The 25,772-nt window shown below is 44.0% G+C and overlaps 1 protein-coding gene and 2 pseudogenes across 1 annotated transcript in view; 1 reads left to right on the top strand and 2 right to left on the bottom strand.

The window, feature by feature from the left end:
* Positions 1-25,772, bottom strand: part of QTGAL (queuosine-tRNA galactosyltransferase) — a 253,960-nt gene that overhangs the window by 5,920 nt on the left and 222,268 nt on the right. The gene's annotated exons all lie outside the window — the stretch shown is intronic.
* Positions 2,103-13,166, bottom strand: LOC143685668 (polypeptide N-acetylgalactosaminyltransferase 1-like; annotated as a pseudogene).
* LOC143685669 (kinetochore protein Spc25 pseudogene) lies at positions 21,074-25,373 on the top strand (annotated as a pseudogene).

Raw genomic sequence — 25,772 nt, forward strand, 5'->3', positions numbered from 1 at the left:
GCAGATTCAGCAGTCAGAAGGAAGAATTTCTGTCTCTACTTGAGCCAGCCAGCTTCTCCTGGGGAATTCATCAAAACCTTTATCAGAGGCCCTACCTGCGGTATGCCCTATGGAATTTGGCCTTGTCAATCCCCACAGTTGTATGAGCTAATTCCTGTAATAAATACACAAATATATACCCGTCGGTTCTGTCTCCCTAGAGAACCCTGAAACAGCATATTTGCTGAAAGAAAGTTTAGGAAGGATAAAACACAGCCAAGCTGTGAAAGCCCAATGATATCAGTGTCCATGCAAAGGATTTACTCAGAAATTCTGTAAAAATGCCTAGACTCCAGAAGTTACAGTTCACCTCCACAAGACCTTTCTCATGCCCACACTCGTTATGCCGGCTCGAGCTCAGGCCGCAAGGACACCTGGCCAAAAGGCTCGGGCCTCCTGGGCGGAGGCAGCACCCAGCAGAGCCGTGGGGCAGGCTGCTTCGGGGAGTGTGTGCCCTGCCACAGCCGGGCAGGCCCCGTACCCACCCACAGCTGCCCCCGCTGTCTGCTGGGGAAGGAAAAGACCCCCGAAGGGCGTCTGAGCTGACAGGCCAGGCAGTGGGCAGGTGCGGCCCGGGGAGTGTGTGTGGGATGGGGGCGGGGCAGTCCTGGGCACCAGGTGGACGTTCAGCTGCGCGGAATTGTCAGGAAATTAGCAAATTGGTTTTCCAAAAGGAGGCCTTGATGTCCCATGTAGATAGTTCCCAAAGATGGGCATGGATTTTGTGCTCCTAAAACGTAAATCTAAGTGACCCTGTATGCAGGCACAGGCCACTGGCCCTCGCTTGTGGGTCTGAGGAGCCGGGAGGCCTCAGCTGCTCTTCTCTTCCCTTCCCACATACGGGACCTGCCCCATGCAGGGAAGAGGCCTCTGATGGGGGGCCAGGGGCCCCGTCCTGGGCACTGAGTGGGCCGCTCTGTGCAGGGCCCTCCCCCGCCACACGTGTACCCCACAGGACACATACCGCCCGGTACGCGTGTCCTCCCGGCACACGTGTCATCTGACGGGAAGTTAAGCTCCCCCACCCAAGCCTCTCCTTGAACCCTGGGCCTCAGCTCGCTCTCCTGAAGGCGCCATCAACCCCAAACCACAGCCTGGTCCCAGCCTGTGCCGCTGCCCAAGGGGGACAGCCCAGCCCACACGGCCTGCCTGCACCCCCTGGAAGCAGTGGTGAAACTCAGTCTGCACGAAGGACTGGGGTACTGCGGCCGAGGTGCGTCAGGGAGGGAATAGGGCCACTCCCACGGGCCACCCCAAGTGGGCCGAGCTGCGGTCTCTGGGCAGCTGAAGCTGCACCAGGAGGGGGTCTGGGTGCTGGCACGTCCCTGCTTCGCCTGTGGCCTCAGCCCAGTGCTCGGCGAGCGACAACTAACGCTGTGCCCAATCAAAGCGACAGCTGCTCAGCCCTCCACCCCTGGGACCCCCCAGGACACATGCCTGGGTTGTGAGCTCGGGCCGGGGGGTTGGTACATCTCCCTTGGGGGTCCTACATCCCTCAGGGTGAGCTGGATCCCTCGCATGGGAAGGGGGAGCGCCCTGGAGGAAGCAGGGCTCGCCGCGTCTTTCTGGACACCCAGTGGCTGTGGGAAATACCCCCTGCCCCCGCGGGGCGGTCATCACCCCGTCAGCGGTCCTGCCCTGCCCAGGGACCCGACCTTGGCGCCGCCATGAAGGGGCCGGCTACCAGGCCACAGACATCTGGAATGTTCCAAATGGACACCGTGCAGTAATTAAAGCAGTTTCTGCAGGGACCACGGAGTACATAACCATGCCACCGCCTATTATCTGTGCGCCGTAAAGCACGACTTCAACATCGCGTGCAGCCCCGCGGGAGTTGATCTGTAGCAGGATAAAAGCAGAAGCCGCCCAGACGCTCCGAGCAGGTGCTGGGGCTGGTGCCACGGGGTTTATTTGTTCACCCTCTTCCCTGGTTTTCTGCGCTTTCGAAGGTGCTTTCAACAAGCACATTGGACCCGTTTCAGGTGGAGGCCGAAGAGAGGAATGGGCCCACAGCCTCTTCCTGCCACCAAGAACTCAACCCTTGGTTTCCGTATTTTCTGCCAAAAAAAGCAAAGTGAGAGTTTAGACACAGGGGAGACCCAGTGTGTGCTTCGGCCCCCACGGGGAGAGCCAGAGGGGTCTGGCCCAGTTTTATCCTCTCTCAGGCCCCCGGGTTTCTACCTCATCTTCCCTCCATCCCACCGCTGCCCCCACACCCAGCCGGCTGCCGAAGGAGACCAGGGGCCTGGAGGTGTCCCCACCTCCCCCAGCCCTGCTGCCCCAAAGGCACCTGCTCATGCAAAGGCCACAGTCCGGGAGGCGACGGGGGTGGGGTGGGTCCCTGGGGGCACGAAAGCTGCCCATCCCAGCCGAGGGCGGGTGAGAGCGGCACAGCTCACAGAAGAGTCACGAGGACTTCTAGGGAGCCCAGGACACACAGCCACTGAAACTGCATCGCCCAGGGCCCGCCCGTTGGCGGGGAGGGTGGCGGGGGCTGGGCTGTGAGCCGAAGGGAAGCACAGAGCCGAGGGACAGACAAGAAGGGATGACCTTCACCCCGGCACCCCTCAGACAAGCCTCCTGGGGGTGGGGGTGGGGGGCTTCCTACAGAGACAGAAGAGGGGGGTCCCGAGGCAGGGGTCTTGGGGCACTAGTGGGAACGCCACCTCCGTGCACAGGGCGTGGGGGTGAGAAGGCCTCACCCGTGCAAAACCAGGGCAAGAAGGAAGTGGGACCTGAGATGCTGGCACTACAGGTGATGGAAACTCAGCCCCAAGAACAAAACCCAAAACCACCAAGCGGAAGGACGTCGGCCCCACCCTGCAAGCAGAGGACACGTCCTGGGCAGGAGCCACCTCGAGACTGCTCAGTGCATACGCACAAAACCGCCCCGAACTACAGGGAGACAGAAAGGCGACCGAGGGAGGAGCCACGGTGGAGGCGGGTGGGCCCCAAATGCTCTGTCCTCAGGCTGGGGGCGGGCGTCCAACCCTGAGCCCCTGCCAGGACTGCACTGCACTGTGGCAAGTGAAACACACCTCAATGAAGATGCCTTTTTTGTTTTTTTTTTTTAACATTTTCAATCAAATTTTATTTAAAAAAAAAAAAGCCGCCGATCAACATTACAATTCAAGAATCTAATCTAAATGCGCACCTGACAATGAAGCACATCTGAGTATGGAGTGTAAAAGTTTCCCAAAAAACCGTCAAATATACATCTCCAAATACTCAAACAGTTTCTGTGGATGTTGCGTTGAGTGGAATCATAAAGAAAGAACTGAAGATTTATTGCTGTGGAAAACAAATCTGTAGTGTAGTAGTACGGATCCTGGGTATTGAGCATAATTGAATCACGTTAAGAAGTTGAAAATTTAATAAGTGTTTTTGAATGTAAGAGTCTATAAGCCAGTTGGCCCAGGAGAAACTGGGATGTCTAACGTCTTCAGCTGAGACTAGACATTATGTTAAACTTCCATTTTTTAGAAAGCCATAAAAAATGACAATTCCAACAGCCCACAAACCAAATAAAGTTTTTAAAAAAATTGTAGAAAGAAATTAAAACTATTCATAAAGAGCCATTTTCCTTCAGCTCAATTTCAGTGCCCCATGGGAAAACATGCATCTGTGACAGTCACAGATGAAAACAAAATGAATGTCATTGGAATTAGTTATTTTTCCCAACTGAGGTATAAAATCTATATGGAAATTTGATACCATAACAACTTGAACTTCTCATAGTTCTGATTTCATTTTCTTTAAACCCTGTTTAATATAGTTTAAATTGTTGTAAAAATGTTGTTTTCATGATTTTGAATCTGGCTCCACTTCTTTTTCATTTATTTATTTATTTTAAAAATATTTTTATTGAGAAAACAACATACAAACACAAACTTTCTCAACATACAAACATTTCATACGTGGTGTACAATCAGTGGCTCACAATATCATCACATAGTTGTATATTCATCACCATGATCATTTATTTTTATATCAGTATTAATATACTGGCTACCAATTCTAATCAGGAAAAAAAAAATACCCGGTAAATCTCTTCATCATGATAGCACATTCAGCAGAAATTACTGATGTGCCAGCAAACCACATAAAATGCAGCTCTCCAGAAAGCCCATTTGGTTGACATTTTCATCGTCTGAATGTTCGTTACAAGTGTGCACGATGACAGGCTCTTTCACGCTTGTAAGCATCAGCGTGCCTGGTCTCTACCACATGGTTTCACGTCTGGGACAGGAAGGCTGGTTCACAGCTAGAGGAGTCTAGGTTTTGACAGCTGATAAACTTTACATCCCGCAGAGCAGGAAAGCACTTTTCTATTTTTCCTAAAGAATGTGGCAGAAATGTATGCCGAGGTAGCCCAGCCAATCCTGTTTTTCTCTTTTTTGGTAAATGTGGTCTCAGGATATTTCTGGAAGGGAGTGTTTCTAAGAAGCCGCTGCTGGGCCCGGCTTCCACTGCATCCCTAAGGCTGGGCATCTGGCCATCGCCTTCCGGGGCTTTCTCCAGGCCCGGTGACAGTCCGCATGCTGCAGGGTTAGTTCACTCAGGCGCCCCACGGTGGCTGCCTTGTGGGCGGGGCATTTGAACATTGTGACTGGGCCATTAAGTCGGGAAACTGCCAAGCAAAGGTCATCTGTGCTAGTTTTTTTGTTGGCAGTGTAAGAAAAAACATGATTTACCTCCCAGACCATGACAATGAAATATTTCAACTTTTTCATTCTCTTTTCTAGCTACGTTATCCAGACACTGATTTGTTTTCATATTATGTATCTCACCCAAAGAGAAAAGTGTCGTGGGATTTGAGAGTCAGGATTAAATATTTTCCAGGTACCAAGAGAAAGGTTTGCATTGTCACTTTTGTCTGAGGCCAAGTCTTGATGATATATCTGCATAATCTACCTTTGGAACACCTGGGGAAATTATATAGAAGAAATTCTTGAATTCATCCATCCAAATATCTTTAAGCCACCTGTTATTTTTATTGATAAATCTGCCCTGGGCCTCCTGGAAATGTGTAAGGTGTAGCGTTATGAAGTACGTGTCCAACATGTGAACATGTAACGACTTCCGAAGTCCCTCCACACCACCAAATCCTAAAGGAAATTTCTAGGTTTTCTCCTCCCCGAAAATCCATTCCAGCATCATATGTTCCAATTCTCTATTGGAAAAAGTCCTCCTGCCACTTCTGTGTTCTGACGGGAAGAGCTGGATCGATCACCTTTCCTTCTGTCCCCTTCTCTTTGGGGAGCAGGATACCAGCGAAAACTGAGCGCCCAGTTGAATCCACCCTAGGTCATGTCAGAACCTTCCAGGTACTCAGAAGTACAATCACACCCATGAACAGGATGGACCACCTTCTCCCGCCACGTTTGATCCTGGCTGGGAGGCTCCAGCCACCGCACTGCACACGCACAGTGAGCACCTGGGAAGGGGGCACTTGACCTGCGGACACAGCAGCACTTTTTCATCTAGCTTTGATCAATCCAGAACATTGTTCCATTCAAGTGACATGAACTGGTACTTTTAATCTCCTCACATAATTCTCCAGAGGTCTTTTCAAAAGTCTCTCTCACTGGCATCATCCACCAGAACAATTTCTTCTAGTAGGTGTCTTGGTGAGCGATTAACGACCCTATGTGCCGTCTGCAGAAGGCGCTCCAAGCCTGCCTGTGGGAGCAATCACCACACTTGTTGGGGAAGATTCTCTGGATAAGCCTTTGTTTTCCACCCTCTGACCTAACACCTGGTGAAGATCCGCTGAGTACAATCATCTCACTTGCCATCAGACTGAATGGGTTGATTTTAAACATCTCTTTCACCTTTTCTTGATCGTCTTTAGGAACGACGACTGGTTTCCCATTTCTCCAGGACCTTCAGGAGCTTTTGTACTGGCTCCAGGACATCTGCAGCAGGAGGTCCTCTTTCCTGTTTTCCATCACGTCGACTGCATTCACTGAAGTAAAGCAGCAGGAACACATCCAAGAGAAACCAAATTAAGGAGGTGGCTGAGACCACCATACAATGTGCAAATTTTCTCAACGCACTTTAAGTCAAATGCAAAATTAAAAAAATATATGTATATTTTTAAAAATATATTTAAAAATAGATATTCAATAATTTAAAAATATATATTTATATATAACATATATTTAAAATATACAAATATCATGAAAATTATTCCAATCCAGCTTCATCAGAAAATGTGTTCATAACCCCCAAATGGTTTTTCAGTGGAATTCAATCTCAAATCCACATGTACCACATCTCCTCTGGCCAGCCTGGGCGGTCATGGCATGGTCCGGTAGGAGCTACTCTCAGGCCGCCGTCCACCATGCTGCCTCCTTGGGCACTTGAAGCTGCCTTTTAAGGAAAGAATTTGCATGAACTCAAGAAATTCAAGAAAAAAGTCAAAATAATGAGAAATGACTAAAATTACAAGATGTTCAAGAGAAAATGGATTTGAATAAACATTTAATAAGGGTCCAGGAGAACTGTGCAAAAGAGAGGAGAAATGCTGGAAAATAACTGTGGTAGTTAGATTCCAGTGTCGACTTGGCCAGATGAAGGCACCTAGTTCTGTTGCTGTGGACATGAGCCAATGGTACATGAGCCTCATCTGTCACTGATTACATCTACAGTTGGCTAGCAGGCGTCATGCAATGAATGACGTTTGACTTAATTTGCTGGTGCTTAAATGAGAGACCACAACGTAGCACAGCCCAAGCAGCTCAGAATACCTCATCTCAGCACTCGCAGCTCAGCCCAGGCCTTTGGAGACGCAGAAAGAAATCACCGCGGGGAAAGTTGTTGGAACCCAGAGGCCTGGAGAGAAGGCCAGCAGAGATCGTCCTGTGCCTTCCACGTAAGAAAGAACCTCAGTTGAAAGTTAGCTCCCTTTCCTCTGAAGAACTAATGAAATAAATCCCCTTTTATTAAAAGCCAATCTGTCTCTGGTGTGTTGCATTCCAGCACCTAGCAAACTAGAACAATAACCAAGGAAATGAAAACAACACAAAAAAGTAAAATAAAAAAGTTGGAGAAAGTTGTGGAAATAGAAGAGAGTGTCAAAATCTAACCAGTGTATAATTGGAGTTTCTGAAACAGAAGAGCAAAACAATGAACAGAGCTAATATTTAAAACTATAATCCGGAGAGTGTTCCAGGAATACAAGTGGATCTGGTTGTACACACTGAAGAGACCCATCAGATCAATTTTTCAAGACAAATTCTAGTAAAACTACTAGATTCTAAAGATAAAGAAACAGTCACAGAGCCTCCAGGCTAAAATGTCACATAACTCACAATGTCAGGAAAACGAGATTAACATCAGCCTTCTCAAAAGCAACATACAAAGCAAGGCAGCAGCAGAACAGGTTTTTCAAGCAAGGGCTGTCTACACGCTGAAGCCCCCTTCAAGGATGAGCGCGGCAGACAGTTCTGAAGGTGAGAACTAAGGAACACTGGGGCACGTCCCAGAGAAGGCGGTGACGTCGGGAAAGCCCCCACGGTTGGCACTGAGTCTGCGCAACTGCGGGTCTCGGTCTAGAGGGAGAAGGGCCAGGGGGTGAGGGAGGGAATGGGGGGCTCCTGGGAAGATGGGGGGCTCCTGGGAAGATGGGGGCACTTCAGGTAAGGTGGGGGGCGGGGCAGACAGGGCAGGGGAGGGTCGGGAGAGTCCGGGGCTGAGTGATGGGAGAGGGTCTTCAGTGCTTCCCAGGAAAGAGACTGGCAGGGCGCAGCATGGGGAGAGCGGGGTGCCGGGTGGGCCGAGACCCCGGGGTAGCGCGGCGGCAGGCGTGGGGAACGGTCCAAGGCACTGGCCATCCCTGCTCCAGCCAGCCCGGCTGCTGCCTGCAGAGGCCTCCCAGGCTGCGCAGCTGGACGCGCCCACGGGGAGCCTGGAGGTGGCAGGTCATCCACCATGAGGCCCGGCCCAGGGCTCTGGGGAGGGTCTGCGGCTTGGGGCCGGGATTCGCCGTCCTGTGGGGCACAGTGTGGGCTGGATCTGGGCTCTGGTCCTCGGCTCCCGGTTCCTATTGGGAGGATGAGGCTGAGGGAGGAGCTACCCCGGGAGCGCCGCCTGCTGGGGAGACACGGAGGTACAGGCCAGCGGGCTCCTATCTGCCAGAGTTTAAAAAAAATTATCCTCTTTTTCTTAATACATTTATACATATATATATTTATAAGCACTATTATTTTTATTTATATATATTTACATTTTATTTATTTACTCTTTATCTCATTTATAATACTTTATCATTCTATTGTATTTTATTTACCTCCTTATTTATTTAGTTTGGCAATCTCTCCATTCTGTGGACACTAGTATGAGCTCATTTGCAATATATCATGCAGTGTCTCCTCACTTTGGAGCCTACTACTGTTGAGGTATGTTTTGTGTTATTGTTACTGCACATTTTTATTATATTTTTTCTTTTTTGGGAGTACACGGGCCAGGAATTGAGCCCAGGTTTCCATGTGGCAGGTGGCGTCCTGCCATGCAAGTATCCCTGTACCCTTATTGTATTAGTTAGGGTTCTCTAGAGAAACAGAATCAAAAAGGAACACTCACAAATATAAAATTTATAAAAGTGTCTCAAGTGACTGCGGGAATGCAGAGTCCAAAATCCGCAGGGCAGGCTGTGAAGCCGACGATTCCAATGGAGGGTCTGGATGAACTCCACAGGAGAGGCTCACCAGCCGAAGCAGGAAGAGAGCCTGTCTCTTCTGAATCCTCCTAAAAAGGCTTCCCGTGATTAGATTAAGCATCACTCACTACAAGAAGACAGTTCCCTTGGCTGATTACAAATGGAATCAGCTGTGGATGCAGCCGATGTGATCATGATTTAATTCTTTGATATGTCCTCATTGCAACAGACAGGCCAGCACCTGCCCAACCAGAAAAACAGGTACCACCACTTGGCCAAACTGACACATGAACCTGGCCATGACAGTCCACCCCTTGTCAACTTGGCAGCTATACTCATCACCTTAAACCATACCTAATTTCTAAATAAAAAACATTAAAACACACATTTTTCCCTTTCACCTAAAAGGAAAATACTTAATACTTAACTGTCCTGCATATAACTGGAAACACATTAAATCTCTCCAGAATAGGGTGCATGTCCTTGGGTAATATTCATTCTTAAACTTGATATCTTAAAATGTAAATCGTATAAAAGGAACAAAACAACGTCACAGTCCTCGTTTCTGTAACTGTTCACATGGTTTAAGTTCATATTTATCACTATCTTCTTCCACTACCCATTCCATGTTCCCTTTACCCTCAGCAAGCACTTCAGCTGGCCGTGGTTCTTTACCTGGTGGGGTGACCCAAACCTTCATTCCTGAGTTTCAGAGCCATTGGCAGTCCTGCCTGGATTGGGTTGTTGCAGTTTTCCATTGATTTTAATCAAAGAGCATGGTAGTATTTAAAGATGCCCTAGGGGATCACCTATATTCCAAGAAAACTCTTCTTTACCTCCATTGTATAGGTACAGTCCTATTTCCCCCTGATAGTCAGGGTCAATCACCCCAGACAATAATGCAATCCCCTTCTTGGCTTATTGAGTAGCCCAAAGTGACCAGGTGGCAGTCTTAGATTCCAGTTCAATGGAATCATTGTTGTTTCTCCTGGAGGAAGCACTCCCCCTTTTGGAACTAAAACCTGTAGACCAGCAGAGCACAGGGTTGCAGGGACAGGAAGCAAAAATTTTCCTAGTGGATCACTAGGGATAATAGTGAGTGGTGCCACTCCCATTTCCACCCCTTGGTTCCTGGACCCATGGATCCTGGCTATGGGAGAAACAGCACCATACAGCGGACACTGATTCAGAGCATACACAGTTTCCTGGAGAACATTACCCCAGCCTTTCAAGGTATTGACACCTAGTTGGCACCATAATTGAGTTTTCAAAAGGCCACTGCACTGTTCTATCAATCCAGATGCTTCTGGATGATGGGGAACACAGTAAGACCAGAGAATTCCATGAGCATGTGCCCATCCCCGCACTTCATTTGCTGTGAAGTGTGTTCCTTGATCCGAAACAATGCTATGTGGAATACCATGGCGATGGATAAGGCATTCTGTAAGCCCACGGATGGTAGTTTTGGCAGAAGCATTGCATGCAGGGAAAGCAAACCCATATCCAGAGTATGTGTCTATTCCAGTTAGAACAAATTGCGGCCCCTTCCACGAAGGGAGTGGTCCAATGTAATCAACCTGCCACCATGTAGCTGGCTGGTCACCTTGGGGTATGGTGCCATATCAGGGGCTGAGTATGGGTCCCTGCTGCTGGCAGATTGGGCACTCAACAGTGGCTATAGCCAGGTCAGCCTTGGTGAGTGGAAGTCCATGTTGCTGAGCCCATGCATAACCTCCATCCCTACCACCATGACCACTTTGTTCATGAGTCCATTGGGCAATGACAGGAGTTGCTGGGGAAAGAGGCTGACTAGTACCCACAGAATGGGTCATCTTATCCACTTGATTATTAAAACCTTCCTCTGCTGAAGTCACCCTCTGGTGAGCATTCACATGGGACATAAATATGTTCATGTTTTTAGTCCACTCAGAAATGTCTATCCACATACTTCTTCCCCAGACCTCTTTGTCACCAATTTTCCAATTATGGTCTTTCCAAGTCCCTGACCATCCAGCCAAATGCACGTCTGGCCAGTTCTCCTTCCAACCAAAATGAACAACCAGGTGCAGCACATGAAGTTCTGCCCACTGGGAGGATTTCCCCTCACCACTGTCCTTCAAGGACTCTCCAGAAAGAGGTTGTAGTGCTGCAGCTGTCCACTTTTGGGTGGTACCAGTATATCGTGCTGAATCATCTGTAAACCAGGCCCGAGTTTTTTGTTCCTCAGTCAATTCACTGTCAGGAACTCTCCAAGAGGCCAGAGCTCTGGGCTGGGATAGAGAAGGTAATGTGGCAGGAGTGGGGGCCATGGGCTATATTTTAATCCTAATCCCATTTCATAAAGGTAGTTGTTTCTTCTAATCCCTCTTCAGTACTGTATGTTTGACACTTTAATTAGATTATCTCCCTGGAAATGTGACTCAAACAAGAGTGGTTGTTAAATTGTTTTTTAGGATGCTTTTAGCTATTCAGGGTCTCTTTCCCTTCCAGATGAATTTGGTAATTAGCTTTTTGAAATTTCCAGAGTAGGTTGTTGGAATTTTGATTGTTCCTGTGTTGAATCTGTAGATCAATTTGGGGAGAGCTGACATCTTAACTATATTTATCCTTCCTATCCATGAGCAGGGAATGTCTTTCCACTTATTTAGATCTCCTTTGATATCTTTTAGCAATGTTATGTAGTTTTCTGTGTACAAGTCCTTTACATACCTAGCTAAATTCATTCCTAAGTACTTGATTCTTTAAGCTGCTATTTTGGATGGAATTTTTTCCGTAACTGACTCCTCAGCTAGGTCACTGCTTGTGTATAGAAATGTTACTGATTTTTGCACATTAATTTTATATCCTGCCACCTTGCTGAATTTATTAGCTCAAGTAACTTTGCTGTAGATTTCTCAGGATCTTCCAAGTATAATATCATATCATCTGCAAATAATGAGGCTTTTACTTCTTCCTTTCCAATTTGGATGCCTTTTATTTTTTTGTCCTGCCTGATTCTCTAGCTAGAACTTCTAGCACAAATTTGAATAATAGTGGTGACAGCGGGCATCCTTGTCTTGTTCCTGATCTTAGAGGGAACGCTTTCAGTCTCTCTCCATTGAGTTTGATGCTAGTTATCAGTTTTTCATATATTCCCTTTATCATATTGAGGTAGTTCCTTTGATTCCTATCTTCTGGAATGTTTTTATCAGAAAAGGATGCTGAATTTTGTCAAATGCTTTTTCAGCATCAATCAAGAAGATCATGTGATTTTTCACTTTTGATTTGTTGATGTGCTGTATTACAGTAATTGATTTTCTTGTGTTGAACCATCCTTGCATAAGTGGTATAAACCCCACTTGGTGATAGTGTGTAATTCTTCTAATGTGTTGTTGGATTCAATTTGCTAATATTTTACTGAAAAATTCTGCATCTATGTTCGCTAGGGAGATTGGTCTATAGTTTTCCTTTCTTATAGCATCTTTACCCAGTTTTGGCATTAAAAACATATTAGCTTCATAAAATGAGTTAGGTAGAGTTCCTTTTTCTTCAATTTTTTTCGGAAAAGTCTGAGCAGGATTGGTGTTAGTTCTTTTTGGAATGTTTGATAAAATTTCCCTGTGAAGTCACAGCAATCTATTTGTATCCTTGCGTCTAAGATGAGTCTCTTGAAAGCAGCATATAGCTGGATTGTTTCTTAATCCATTTTGCCAATCTGTATCTTTTAATTGGTAATTTTAGTCCATTAAGATTCAAAGTTATGGCAGAGATCCAGGATGGTTGCTTAGTGAGGTATGGAATTTAGTTTGTCCTCCCAAGTAGCTAGTAAATAGCCAGGAACAGGACAGAACAACTGCTGGGGCCACGTCACAGTGTACACCAGTGTACACCAGTCTGGACAAGCTGGACCAGATGTGATCCCACCCAGAACCATGAGTCCCCAAAGCCGCAGAGGTTGGTGCCCCTCCCCAACAGGCTGCTTCCCAGAGGGGAAAGGAAAGAGACTTTACTAATAGCAGGGGCTGAGCTCACTCAAGCTCCAGTTGTGGAATTAACAGATCCTGACTACTAAGAATAGACCCCCAGCTCAGCTGAACTTCGAATAAAAGCTGAGGTTGTTGGTTTTTGCCCTGGCACAGAGGGGGCAGGGCTGACAGAAAAAGGAAAGAAAACAAAACAAAACAGAGGTTTTTCTCAGATCAGTCAGCACAAAATACTTGAAAAGGTCATGGCTTGACTGCTCTTTGGATACAACTACAAGGCTTCTCAGGCTCCAACTGCCCCAGGCAAGGGCAGAATTCAGCTTGTCTGAGAGGTAAAGAGGCTGGTCAGATGAAAGGCAGTAATTCCCTGGAGGCTGTGCCTTCCCCAGGAGATGGGTGGGGCCCAGCTCAGGTGGAAACCCTCCCTCAAGGAGTTTAGACCCCAGGGGCTGGAAAACTGAAGCATTATAGCCAGCCTACAACTCCTCCTCTGTCTTGACCATGCCGCAGTAGGGAAAGTCTGCTGAAGTTAACGGTACCACATCACCTTATGCTGGTGGGACCCGCAGGCAGAAAAGCATCACATACTGCATGGAATAGGAAAAATGCAGAGTCCAGAGGCTTCATAGGAAAGTCTTTCAATCTTCTGGGTCTCATCCTCAGGGAAAACTGATGCAGGTGACTCTTTCCTCCTGAGAGGAAGCCAGTCTGATCTGGGAAAATCTGACTGGGGTCTATAATACCTAAGTAGACCCTCCTAAGGGGGAGAAAATAAAAAGGCACCATAGAGACATGGCAAGAAACAAGAAAACAAGAACTGAAAAATTCTCCTCTGTTAAACAAAACCTAAGCTAGAGGTCCAGAATAAGCTGAACTGAATGTCAAAGAACAGACAGACAACAAAGGCAGCCAGCAAGAAAATACTAGGTAAAAAAATAAAAACAATCTTCAGAATAAACTAGTTAAGGAAATTAAGTGTCTAGACACCAAGAAAAAAAATAACGAATCACACTAGGAAAATTGAAGCTATGGCCCAATCAAAGGAACAAACCAACAATTCAAATGAGATATGGGAGTTGAAACAATTAATTCAGAATGTTCGAACAGACATGGAAAACCTCATCAAAAATCAAATCAATGAATTGAGGGAGGATATAAAGAAGACAAGGAATGAACAAAAAGAAGAAACTGAAAGTCTGAAAAAACAAACCACAGAACTTACAGGAATGAAAGGCACAACAGAGGAGATGAACAAACAGTGGAAACCTACAATGTTACATTTCAAGAGGCAAAAGATAGGATTAGTGAACTGAAGGATGGGACGTCTGAAATCCAATAAGCAAAAGAAAATATAAGGAAAAGAATGGAAAAATATGAGCAAGGACTCAGGGAATTGAATGAGAACATGAAGTGCATGAATATACGTGTTGTGGGTGTCCCAGAAGGAGAAGAGAAGGGAAAAGGAGGAGAAAAACTAATGGAGGAAATTATCACTGAAAATTTCCCAACTCTTATGAAAGACTTAAAATTACAGATCCAAGAAGTGCAGCATACCCTGTTCTAGTTTGCTAGCTGCTGGAATGCAATATACAAGAAACAGAATGGCCTTCAAAAAGGGGAATTTAGAAAGTTGCTAGTCTACAGTTCTAAGGCCAAGAAATGTCCCAATTACAACTAGTCTATAGAAATGTTCAATCAAAGGCATCCAGGGAAAGATACCTTGGTTCAAGAAGGCCGATGAAGTTCAGGGTTTCTCTCTAGTGAGAAGGCACATGGCGAACACAGTCACAGTTTCTCTCTTATCTGGAAAGGCACATGGTGAACACAGTCAGGGCTTCTCTCTCAGCTGGAAGGGCACATGGTGAACACGGCATCATCTGCTAGCTTCTTCTCCTGGCTTCCTGTTTCATGAAGCTCCCCAGGAGGCATTTTCCTTCTTCAACTCCAAAGGTCACTGGCTGGTGGACTCTGCTTCTCGTGGCTGGATTATTCTCTGCTCTCTCAGAATCTCCTTCATTCTCCAAAATGTTTCCTCTTTTATAGGACCCCAGAAACTTCTTAAGACCCGCTGAAATGGGTGGAGACATGTTGTCACCTAATCCAGCTGAACAACCACTCTTGATTAAATCACATCTCCAGGGATATGATCTGATTACAGTCTCAGACATACAGTATTGAATAGGGATTATTCTGCCATTTTACAAAATGAGATTTTGATTAAAACATAGCTTTTCTAGGGTCCATACATCCTTTCCAACCAGTATATACCCAAAACAGAATAGATTCAAATAGACATACCTAAGACACTTACTAATCAGAATGTCAGATGTCAAAGAGAAAGAGAATTTTGAAAGCAGCAAGAGAAAAGCAATCCATTATATACAAGGGAAGCCTAATAAGACTATGCATAGATTTCTCAGCAGAAATCATGTAAGTGAGAAGACAGTGGAATGACATATTTAAGATACTAAAAGAGAAAGACTGCCAAACAAGATTTCTATATCCAGCAAAACTGTCTTTCAAAAATGAGGCAGAAATTAAAACATTTTCAGACAAAAAAATGACTAAGAGAATTTGTGATCAAGAGACTGGCTCTGTAAGAAATACTAAAGGGAGCACTAGAGACAGATAGGAAAAGACAGCAGAGAGAGGTGTGGAGGAGAGTGGAGACTATCAGCAAAGGTAAAAGAGGAAAAATTAGATATGACATATAAAATCCAAAAGGCAAAATGGTAGAAGAAAGTATTGCCCTTACAGTAATAACACTAAATTTAATGGATTAAACTCCCCAATCAAAAGGTATGGACTGGCAGAATGGATTAAAAAACAGGACCCATATATATGCTGTCTACAAGAGATGTATTTTAGATCCAAGGATAAACACAGGTTGTAAATGAAAGGTGGGGCAAAGGTATTTCATGCAAAAACAATCAGAAAAGAGCAGGAGTAGCTTACTAATATCCAACAAATTAGACTTCAAATGTAAAATAATTAAAAGAGACAAAGAAGGACACCATCTATTAATAAAAGGAACAATTCAACAAGAAGACATAACAATCATAAATATTTATGCACCAAGCCAGAGTGCTCCAAAATACATGAGGTAAACATTGAAAACACTGAAAAGAGAAATAGACACATCTACCACAACAGCTGGAGATGTCAATTCCCTGTTCTCATCAATGTACAGAACAGACAGACAGAGGATCGATAAAGAAACAGAATTTGAATACTATAATAAACAAACTAGACTTATCAGACATTTACAGAACATTACACCCCACAACAGCAGGGTACACCTTTTCTTCAGGTGCTCATGGATCATTCTCAAGGATAGACCATATGCTGGGTCACAAAGCAAGTCTCAATAAGTTTAAAAGATTGAAATCATATAAGACACTTTCTCAGATCATAAAGGAATGAAGTTGGAAAACAATAATAGGCAGAGGGTCAGAAAATTCACAAATATATGGAGGCTCAACAACACACTTTTAAACAACCAGTGGGTCAAGGAAGAAATTACAAGAGAAATCAATGAATATTTTGAGGCAAATGAAAATACAACGTATCAAAATTTATGGGATGCACGAAAGGCAGTTGTTCTAGTTTGCTAGCTGCCGGAATGCATCGCACCAGAAACGGACTAGCTTTTAATAAAAGGGGATTTATTTTGTTAGTTCTTCAGAGGAAAGGCAGCTAAATTTACACTGAGGTTCTTTCTTACGTGGAAGGCACAGGGTGGTCTCTGCTGGTCTTCTCCCCAGGCCTTTGGGTTCCAACAACTTTCCCCGGGGTGACTTCTTTCTGCATCTCCAAAGGCCTGGGCTGAGCTGCGAGTGCTGAGATGAGGTATGCTGAGCTGCTTGGGCTGTGCTACGTTGTGGTCTCTCATTTAAGCACCAGCAAATTAAGTCAAACGTCATTCATTGCATGACGCCTGCTAGCCAACTGTAGATGGAATCAGTGACAGATGAGGCTCATGTACCATTGGCTCATGTCCACAGCAACAGAACTAGGTACGCTCACCTGGCCAAGTTGACAACTGAATCTAACTACCACAGCAGTGTTAAGAGGGAAATTTATTGCCCTAAATGCCTATATCAAAAAAGAAGAAAGAGCAAAAATCGAGGAATTAACTGTCCACTTGGAAGAACTAGAGGAAGAACAGCAGCTAACCCCAAAGCAAGCAAAAGGAAAGAAATAATGAAGATTAGAGGAGAAATAAATGATATTCAGAACATGAAAACAATTTAGAAAATTAAAGAAAAACATAAGTTGGTTCTGTGAGAAAATCAGTAAGATTGATGGACCTTAACCAGGTTGACAAAAAAAAGAACTGCATGGTACCGGCATTAAGATAGATATACTGACCAGTGGAATTGAATAGATTGTTCAGATGTACCCTCTCATCTATGGAAAATTGCTCTTTAATAAGGCAGTCAAGCCAACTCACCTGGGACAGAACAGTCTCTTCAATAAATGGTGTCTGGAGAACTGGATATCCACATGCAAAAGAATGAAAGAGGATCCATATCTCACACCCTATACAAAAATTAACTCAAAATGGATCAAAGACCTAAACATTAGATCTGAGACCATAAAACTGTTAGAAGAAAATGTAGGGAAATATCTTAAAAATCTTATAAAAGGAGACAGTTTCCTAGACCTTATACCCAAAGCACAAGCACTGAAGAATGAAATATATAAATGGGAACTCCTCAAAATTAAACACTTTTGCACATCAAAGAAGTTTGTCAAGAAAGTAAAAAGATAGCTTACCCTGTGGGAGACAATATTTGGAAATGATATATCAGATAAGGGTCTCGTATCCAGAATATATAAAGAGATTGTTCAACTCAACAACAAAAAGACAAACAACCCAATTACAAAATGGGCAAAAAACATAAACAGACATGTCTCAGAAGAGGAAATACAAATGGCCAAAAGGCACATGAAAAAATGCTCACGTCCCTGGCTATTAGGGAAATGAAAATCAAAACCACAATGAGATAGCATCTCACACCCACCAAAATGGCCATTATCAATAAAACAGAAAACGACAAGTGCTGGAGAGGATGTGGAGGGAGAGGCACACTTATCCACTGTTGGTGGGAATGTCAAATGGTACAATCGCGGTGGAACGCAGTTTGGCAGTTCCTCAGGAAGCTAATAAAGAATTGCCATATGACCTGGCAGTACATGTGGGCAAGGACATGTGGGCAAGGACACAAATGGACATTAGCACACCAATGTTTATAGCAGCATTATTTACAATTGCAAAGAGATGGAAACAGCCCAAATGTCCATCAATAGACGAGTGGCTAAACACGCTGTGGCATATACATACAATGGAATATTATGCAGCTGTAAGGCAGAATAAAGTCGTGAAGCATGTAACAACATGAATATTATGCAGATATTATGCTGAATGAGATTAGCCAGAAACCAAAGGACAAATACTGTATGGTCTCACTGATATGAAGTACTATTAATGAATGAACTTGGAAAATTTCAGTTAAGAACAGAGGCCATCAAGAGAGAGAAATAGGGTAGATTTTTGATAACTGGAGTTGAAGGGATACAGATTGTGCAACAGGATTGATTGCAAAAATTCAGAAATGGATAGCACAATACTACCTAACTGTAATACTGTAATACTGTAATGTTAGCACGCTGAATGAAGGTGAATATGAGAATGACAGAGGGAGGAGGGCTGGGGGCACAAATGAAATCAGAAGGAAAGACAGATGATAAAGACTGAGATGGTATAATCTAGGAATGCCTATAGTGTATAATGATAGTGGCTAAATGTACAAATTAAAAAATGTTTTTGCATGAGGAAGAACAAAGGAATGTCAATATTGCAGGGTGTTGAAAATAGATGGTAATTCATATTTCAAAATTTTAACTTTTATGTGAGACTAAAGCAAAAAATGTTTATTTGGTACAAAATTTATATTTTGACTACTGCGTTTCCTAATATAACTCATATGGACAGTTTAATTGAACATCATAAGTACATGGAACCTTGAATAGGGCATGAGATTTTGTAGGTTTGTCCAGAGTGATGTGCCGATAAAGCCCAGAGTGATCTGAACAATGAATAAAAATATTTGCAAAGTTTCCTTGGGGGAATGGCGAGAAAGGGGGAAAATTCAACTTTCCCATTTGAAGAATTCCTTATATTCTCACAAGCAGTGGGGACAACCAAATCAATAGGCTGAGCCATCAATCTTGGGGCTTATTCATATGAAACTTACCCCCACAAAGGACAGACTTAGCCTATTTAAAATTAGGCTTAAGAGTTACCCCCAGAGAACCTCTTTTGTTGCTCAGATGTGGCCTCTCTCTCTCAGCCAACACAGCAAGCAGACTCACTGCCCTCCCCTTCTCTATGTGGGACATGACTCCCAGGGGTGTGGACCTTCCTGGCAACATGGGACAGAAATCCTAGAATGAGCTGGAACTCAGCATCAAGGGATTGAGAAAACCTTCCCGACTGAAAGGGGGAAGAGAGAAATGAGACAAAATAAAATGTCAGTGGCTGAGAGATTTCAAAGAGTTGAGAGGTTATCCTGGAGGTTATTCTTATGCATTTTATAGGTATCCCCTTTTTAGTTTAAGGTGTATTAGAGAGGCTAGAGGGAAGTGCCTGGAATTGTAGAGCTGTGTTCCAGTAGCCATGTTTCCTGAAGATGATTGTATAATGATATAGCTTTTGCAACGTGACTGTGTGATTGTGAAAACCTTGTGTCTGATGCTCCTTTTATCTATGATATTGACAGATGAGTAAAAAATATGGATTAAAAATAAATAAATAATAGGGGGGAAACATTCAAAGTTATTATTGAAAAGGCATTTCTTGACTCCACCACCTTATCTTTTTTATTTTATTTGTCAAATCTGTCTATTATTTTCCCTCTTTCTCTTTTTATTATTTAAATTACCCTTAGTGGTACTCTTCAATTCTGTGCCCTCCTCCAGACCTCACTCTCTTGTCTTTTTTTTTCAGCCGGCAGAACCCCTTATAGTATTTCTTCTAGGGCCAGTCTCTTGTTGACAAATTCTTTCAGGACTTCTTTGTCTGTGAAAACTTTAATCTCTCCCTCAGTTTTCAAGGACAATTTGGCTGGGCACAGAATTCCTGGCTGGAAGTCTTTCTCTTTCAGGATATTGAATATATATCATATCACTGTCTTCTTGCCTCCAGGGTGCCAGTTGAGTAGTCTGAGCTCAATCTTATTTGATTTCCTTTGTATGTAGTAGATTGTTTTTCTCTTGCTGCTTTCAGGATTTTCTGCTTCTCTTCAACATTTGACAGACTGATTAGTGTGTGCCTTGGGGAAGGACTATTTGGATTTATATTGTTTGAAGTTCACTGGGTTTCTTTGACTTGTATATTTATGTCCTTTATGAGGGTTGGGAAGTTTTCCCCCATTATATCCTCAACCACTCTTCCTAGCCCTTTCCTCCTCTCTTCTCCTTCTGGGACACCAATGATTCTTATGTTTGTGTGCCTTGTTTTGTCTGTAATTTCCCTGAGATCCAATTCAATTTTTCCCATTTTTTTGCCATTTGGTGTTTTAAGTCTTCAATGTCAGTTATCATGTCTTCTGTATCACTTACTCTTTCTTCTGTCTCTTAACATCTGGTTTTGTGTGCCTCTAGTATGTTTTTGATTTGGTCAACAGAGTCTTTAATCTCTGTAATTTCTGCTATTTTTCTATTTATTCTTTCAAATTCCTCTTTGTGCTCTTCTACTGTCTTCTTGATCTCCTTTATGTCATTTGCTATCCCACTTATTTGAGTAGAGTTGTATGAACATCTTTGATTAGTTGTTCCAATGTCTGTGTCTCCTCTGATGTTTTAATTTGGTCATTAGGCAGGGCTATATCTGTCTGCATTGTTATATGCTTAGTGATCTTCTGATGTATTCATTGCATGTATATAACTTGATTGATTTACTTTAGGAGTGGATTTCTTTCAGTAGTCTAAGGCCTTGTGTTTGTGGGATGGTTGTACAGCAGGGAGCAGGGCATGGGGTGGGGCACTCAATGCGGCAATTTGTTTCAGGGCAGGTGTGGGCACAGGTTGGGGATGTTACGCTGATGCTTGTGAACGTGGGTGCCCAGCAGCCAGGGAGGATGTAGCTGTGCAGGTTCACCAGTCTGGGGACGGAATCCTGGTGTGCACTTGTCTGAGGCACAGGGCCCTTTGTGTGCATGTGTAGAGCTGTGGCAGCAGGTGGTGTTACACTTTCATGGATTGGGGGCAGATGTGACCCGGCTGCACAGGTCAGCACTTTCTCAGAGCTGGGAAATGAGGCTGAGGGCTGTGTGCGTGTGTGGTTCTATGACTGCTGTAAAGTGTGGTTCCCAGAGCTGAATGACGTGACTGGGGGTCCGTGCGCATGCGTGGGCCTGGGAGTGTTGTAAACTGGATGGGCTGAGCTCAGAGAGGGCGAGGTGAGGATGTGGGGTGGGGGGCAGGGGTAGCCTAGGTACGGAGGTTAGTGCCCACAACCTTTATGCACTGGTATAGCCTGCAGGGAACAGGGAGGGGGAGGTAGTGCTCAGGAGGGTACAGGAGAGGTGGGTTGGGCTGCGGCTGGGGTACGGGTGTGGGGCAGGTATGTGCACTGGGGGCTGGTGGGGTCGGGGTGCCTGGAGCACGGGGAATGGGAGCGGGTGATGGGGTTCGGGTGTGTGGGGTGTGGGGTGAGTCACAGGCTGTGCTGGTGAGGGTAGTGTGCCCAAGGAACACGGCCTGGCTTACTTCCTAGTCCCGCGTTCCTGTCTGTGCACTCTGATGGGCTCCGGGCCTCTGTGCCAGGCTCCAGCTCTCTGTCTCTCAGTTCCTCGGTCTCTGCAACCAGGGCCAGCCTATGTGGGGCAGAAGACTCTCCCAGGTCAGCCACACTCCCAAATTGCTGCCTCAGTCGCCCTCCTGTCCCTTCTCTAACTTTTCCGTGGAGCAGGGCTAATCTTGAGCTACTGTAGTCGGCCATCTTCCTGGAAGTCCAAGCCAACACTTTCACTCTGCTCGTTTTTAAATAGTTTTATTCACACATCACACAATCCAGCCTAATTGTATAGACATGTCTTTGCCACCATACTCTATCTGAAGACATTCCCTTTTCTTCCACAAAGGATCCATACCCTTTTCCCAATCTCCCCACCTGCTGACATTCGGTTTTGGTATAATGCCTTTGTAACAAATTACATTCAGTGAAAACATATTTCAATGTTACTGATGACACTAGGCCTTAGCTTGCACTGATTGTACTTTTTCCTGTATACTATCTATTTTCAAAACCCTGCAATTCTGACATTCATTTGTTCTTCCTCATGGAAAACATTTTCTAATTTGCACATTTAGTCACTATCATTGTACACTCTGGGCATTCCTAGATTATGCCATCTCAGTCTTTATTGTCTGTATTTCCTTCTGGTTTCATATGTGCCCCCAGCCTCCTCCCTCTATCATTCTCATAATCAGCTTCATTCAGTGTACTTATGTTATTGTGTTACAATCAGGTAGTAATGTGCTATCCATTTCTAAATTTTTTCAAATCAATCCTGTTGCACAATCCACATTCCGTCAGCACCAATTACCCAATTGCTATTCTATTTCTATCTCCTGATAACCTCTGCTCTTAACTTCAGTTCTCCAAGTTCACTCATTAATGTTAGTTCATATTAATGAGACCATACAGTATTTGTCCTTTTGTTTCTGGCTAAATAAATAAGTTCTTCTATGAGTTATTTCAAAGGTTCCAAGGTGGACAATTGTCAATAGTAGAGGGATATAGGGGAAAACTAAAACTGCATGCTGCTAACAGGAAGACATCAACAGTACACACCATTACCAGAGGCAACCAAGTGGGGGTGAGGGACAAGTGATAAGGGGTGCTTCTGATTTGAGAGTTGGTGGCACTGTGTTTGCCAGTTCTTTCTTTGTTATGGATCAATGAAAACTGCCTAAAATTGACAGTGTTGCTGATTGTACAACCAAGCGAAGCCACTGTAAGACATGGTTATTTATTCTGGACATTATCCATGATGCCCAATATATGGAGGAAGCCGTCGGGTACAATGACTGAGAAGTGGAATGGTGAACTGCGATAGATTTATATGATGGAATGTGGCATGGCTACAGACAGGAGGGCTGCCAGAGGCACACAATGAACTGAATAAACCTTGGAGACAATGTGCTGTGCAAAATAAACCAGAAACAAAGTAACAGATATGCTAAGGTCTCCTTCAGAAAATACTTATAAGAAAATGGGAGCCTAGGTTATAAGCCTCCATAGCAGCCACACCTGCTCTGAAGTTATGAGTGCATTTCTAGATTCTGAGAGACTGAGCTACTATGTGTGTCAGCTGGTATTTCCCTGGAACTCTGAGTACCTCTGTGACACCTAAGACCCAGAAATGGCATGCCGCAGCTCTGAAAGTTAGCCTAGCTACATACAGTAACAGTCAAAGTAAAAGAAAAAGAGATCAGGCCTCAATTAGAATTTAAAATGAAGCCAATCTGGCTGGGTTATCAAAATACAGAGTAAAAGATGATAAGTGTATGTACTCTACTTCACTTACTGTATGAGACCAAAGACAGACAGGTTTATTATGTATAGAACCTAATTTCTGTAATACATACTCTAAATCAACTTGTCTGGACAGCTCATTTAAACAACCCAAACTCCTAGAGCCCACAATGGAAATGAGGCCTCGTATTTATTTCTGCATAGCATAATGTAATATGAGGATACATCTCAGACTATGGTGGGCTGATAATTAAAAAGTATTGGTAGAGTCCCTTGAGGGCCTGAAGGGAGGAAAAAATATATATATATGGAACTATTAAACTTTATCTGGGAAGTCCTGGGTACCCTCTCAACATTGGGGACTCCCAAGAAAATAGTCAAAGCCCTTGATTTTGAAGTTTGTCTTTATGAAACTTATTTCTGTAGGAAAGAAGCTAAGACTACCTATAACAAGGCCTAAGAACTGCTTCCAGGGAGCCTCTTCTGTGGTTCAGATTTGGCCTCTCTCGCTCTAAGCCCAATTCTGCAAGGAAAATCACTACCCTCCCCGGTGAGTGGGGAATGACATCCAGGAGTGAAGGTCCCCCTGATAACATGGGGTGTGGCTCCCAGGGATGAGTCTGGCCCTGGCACTGCAGGACTGACAATGCCTTCTGATCCAAAAGGCGGAAAAGAAATGTAACAAAATAGGTCATCAGCGGCCAAGAGATCAAATGGAGCCAAGAGGCTATTCTGGAGGCTGCTTTTATGCAAGCTTCAGCTAGATAGCACTAATTGCCATGGTTTGCTAAACCCCAACCAACAACGCTCCTATTGACTAACAAAACCTAGGGCTTGAACTGAGACTCTATAAAAGTTTCATGCACTAGGTTTGCCTTCCTGGAACCTACAGTTCCCAGAGGGTTCCTAGATCAGATAAATCCTGGAGCTCAGGACCAGCATCTTCAGGATTATCAATTAATTTCATTCCCCTATCCTTTAGTGAACACCCCTTCTTAACATGAAAAAGTCGGAACGGGCATGCCCAGAGATCCTTTTAAATTGGGAGAGGGATTGGGGAGAAGGATGAGGTATAACAGAGAGAACAGGATTTAACAAATGAGTTTGGCTGCTGAATCACTATATTAATATTCCTTCTAGCTCTCCAGTGTTTTGGAGCAGCTGTAAGGAAAAAGCTGAGATGGTGGGAGGGTAACCCATGACAGACTCTGGGATATGTTCTGAAACTACTTGTTGAAGCATGCTTTGAAAATTATTGCTTTCTTCTTCTTTGCTTTGTATAATGTTACATTTTACAATAAAAATTAAAAAAAAGTATATGGATATTTATATTGGCAGGTAGAAGCAGTGTAGCAAATAGTTGGAAGAGAAGGGAAAGGAATAGGAAAGAAGGAACAAAATAGTCTCACTGACTGCTGTATGACAACAGCTGGAGCGGGTTGGAGATGTGCTGGTGGCCCTGCCCAGGGTGAGAGGCAGCCGGGCTCAGGCCTGGCCGTGAAGCTCTGTCTTCAACAACGACAGAGGACCAACTGGCACTATTTGATAAAAGCCTAAATGAATTTTGCAATAAATTCAAAAGTACTGTCAGTGACACTGCCTGTCAGACGGTGGTGCTAAGAGATACTTACTAGGATTCCATTAAAGGATTTGCAGAAAAGATGACTGTGAAATTAAAGGGAAGATAGAATTGTTGAGGTGTTTCTGGAACATCAAAATCAGATCTGCCAGCAGAATAAGCTCATTCAGGGGAAAAAAAAAAAGATAACTTGTTAAAGTTGATTGCTGAAGTAAAATGCAAAAAGCGGGAAACAGTAGTGACCACAAATATCCAGGATTTTAATGAAGAATATGCAAAGGAGGAAACTATTTCCACTGCCAACAAAGCCAATGAAGAGAGGTTACAAAGGCTGCAGGAATGTGCAGACTTATATACAGATGAACTTGGACTAGAAATTCGAAAAAATTATGGTGATAAATTACAATTTGTATTCACTGATACTGACCCTAAGCATCCTGAGAATCCATAAATGTTTCTCCCTGGGCCTGAATGGAGCAAGGGACTGTGACGTGTCAGCGAGTGCTCGGTATCTGGACCCCTAGTGGAATTCCAAGAGAACGTAAGGAAGACCGACGGTTTTCAGCTTTTCTTGCCAATGTTTAGAAAACTTTAACTACTATGGTTTGTAATTAACGTGTAAATATATATAAAAACTGTTTTCTCTTTCCTATCATATATATCTTTTTTTAAAAAAAGAACCCCCATTATCCACTGTCTGCCTGTAATGCTTTTGTATTTTTGGGACATTTCTGTATGGTGTATTTCTTCAAATTATTTTTATTAGAATCTTAAGCAAAGAAAATTTATAAAGTAAAATTTGTTCTTTTTAAAAAAAATCCAAGATAATTAGCATGTTTTATGCTTTTTTCTTTTTTTTTAAATAATAGGCACGAGTAGTTTATGGCTAGCACCCAAGCATGGGAAAAGGCACTAACTTAGTGATCTCCAAATTTCTGAAGCGTACGGACGACTAACATTAAAAAATTAAAAGGATGGACCCAA

The sequence above is a fragment of the Tamandua tetradactyla genome, chromosome 6, assembly GCF_023851605.1.
Source record: "Tamandua tetradactyla isolate mTamTet1 chromosome 6, mTamTet1.pri, whole genome shotgun sequence".
Classification (NCBI taxonomy): Eukaryota; Metazoa; Chordata; class Mammalia; order Pilosa; family Myrmecophagidae; genus Tamandua; species Tamandua tetradactyla.